Source organism: Vigna radiata, chromosome 7 (assembly GCF_000741045.1).
Source record: "Vigna radiata var. radiata cultivar VC1973A chromosome 7, Vradiata_ver6, whole genome shotgun sequence".
Classification (NCBI taxonomy): domain Eukaryota; kingdom Viridiplantae; phylum Streptophyta; class Magnoliopsida; order Fabales; family Fabaceae; genus Vigna; species Vigna radiata.
Window position 1 is genome coordinate 16,287,624 of NC_028357.1, and position 2,638 is coordinate 16,290,261.

Here is a 2,638-nt window from a genome sequence, read left to right on the forward strand (position 1 = left end):
TTATTCTGCTTCTCTCATTTTCGTTCAAGATAACGGTTGAAAAACCGTTATTTTTATAATTGATTTTGACACTAAACACACCCTTTATGACTTAGAATCTAGCTTGAAATCATGCATTTTGCTTAAGTTAGAGAATAAGAGAGTCAAAGGTGGTTTTCTCGGTTTTATGTTTGGCTTTCCTTGTTTTGGCTGGAATTAACATGAATTGGATGAAAGAAGATGAAGGAGTAAGGAGTTGGTCTCATGAGAAGAAGGAAAAGTGCTTAAAAGAGGAATCGCAGGAACCGTTGAGCGTAATTCCACCGTTGAGTGCCAGCCTCATGGAGGAGTTCTCTGGAGAACGCCTAAGCGCCAACGCTGAGGGGCAAAATCAAGTGCCACAGCCACCGCTGAGTGTCATCCTCTTCAGTGAGTTCACTGCCAAATGCTTGGGTGACAACGCTGAGCGACATTTATGACTATCGCGCCTACCACTAAGCGGTAATCCAGCATTGAGCTACAGTCTCTTGGGCCTGGGCCAGTTTCTGCTGATTTTTATGAACTATATATTGATTTGCACCACCTAGAGAGGGTATCTTTTGGCAAAAGGACACGTAGAAACACTCTTTTCACCCCTCGGAGGCGGATTTTGGATGCGGAAGCTCCAATCTACAATACCTAGGGTTTTATCTTTCATTCTTTTCATTATTTTTATCTAGATTCATCATGTCTATGATAAACTAAACCTCCATTGTTGTTGGGGAAATGATGTAATCCTTTGAAACTCTCATATATTGAAATGATTCTTAATCTATATGGTTTACTTCATTAATTGTTAGAGTTTTTCTTGTATACTCTATGCATGCTTTGTTTAACTCATTCAATAGCACGATCTTTGATTTTGTCGATATGGACACATACGGGAAAATCTAGACATGGGGGAATTCTCTCGGGAACAATATTACCTAGATATAGGGATAGGAGGACCGATTGCCTTTAAGCTTCTATGCACATGTAATGGATGATCAATTGCTAGGGAGAAAAGACATTGTAAACTAGTAATTAGGAGTAGGCTCTCTTCACCGAAACATCGAGTTTAAGGTAAATTAAAAAGTGGCATTGACATTAATGAAGGAGTAGAGTTCGTAAATATATGAGAGTGGACAGGATAAAGTCAGAAACCCCAACAACATAATTCTTCCATATAATTCACCTGCGTATTTTCTTGGTCAATTGATTAACACTTGCATGCATGTTTATTTTCTATTTTACATTATAAAAAATAAATTTTTGTTCTCAAGTTTTAAATAATAAAAAAATCACATGAGTGTCTAGGCCAATGAGTCTTTAGGGAAAACAATACTCGGTCTTACCTTTTATATTACTTGATACGATTCGGTACACTTGCCGTAGTCTTAATTAGTTTTTGGCGCCGTTGACGGGGACTCATGGTTGATCTATTTTATTCGTGTGATTATTCATTAACTTTGACTTGATTTTTTATTTTTTGTTCTAACAATTGCTTCCTAGGGTTTTGTTTTCTTGTGTATGCAGGATACAATTCGGACTAGGAGTAAGAAAAATTTAGAACCTCTTCTTGAAGGTGTTGACTCTCTAGCAAGTGTACCAGATCGTTTCAAGTAATATAATTGGTAAAACCCAATATCGTTCTTCCCAAGAGACTAGAAGGCCTTATCTTTCGTGCAAATTGAAATTGTAAGACTTGTAAAGAAAATTAATTGGTGGGAATGCAATTGACGAGAAAAAGACTATGGATGAATGAAGTTGTTGGGGGTTTACAAGTTCATCTTATCCACTCTCTCTTATCTACTCCTCTTATCTAATTTGCTTTGTTATCTAATTGTCATGCAAACTTTCTTACTCTACCCTTAACCCGATCCTTCGACAAAAAGAGCCTATTACTAATTACTGGCTTGTTATCCCTAGCCTCCCATAGTAATTATTAATGCGTTAAGAATAAAAACAAAAACAATTGATCGTCCTACCCCCCTATCCCTAGGTGGTATTGCTTAATCAAGGAATTTCTCACCAGTTCATGACAGTACCGTACGTTCCCGTATCAATAAAGACAAACAACAATTATCGAATGAGTTAAACGATAAAAGCTTTAAGTGCAGATGAGAACCCAACAATTGATAATCAAAGCATACAACAAACATATAAATAAATAAGAGTTTCAATAAAAGAGAGTTTCAAAAGATTACATTGTTTCCCCCAACAACAAAAGGGCTTAGTTCACCATTGTCATGGTGAAACTAGATGAAAAATGATGGAAGAATGGAAAAGCAAACCCTAGATAGGATAAAAAGGAGCCTAAGCATCCAAGAGATCTTCTCCAAGGAGTGAAAATTAGGTCTGGCCGCCCTCTTCTGTCAAAAGAATGATTCTAAAGTCTCAATAGGGCTATTTGTAGCTGAGGAGCGTCCCAAAAAACAGGCCCAAGCCCAGCAGACAACCGCCCGACGTCACACTTATGCCGCCCAACGGTTTGTCCATAGTCGCGCTACCGCCTGGCGGTGAGTTCCACCGCTCGGCGGTTTGCCTTTTACCGCAAAACCACCTAGCGTCATCGCCTGGGTGTCTATTGACAAATTGGCAAGTGTACCAAATCGTACAAGTAATATAAATGGTAAGACCA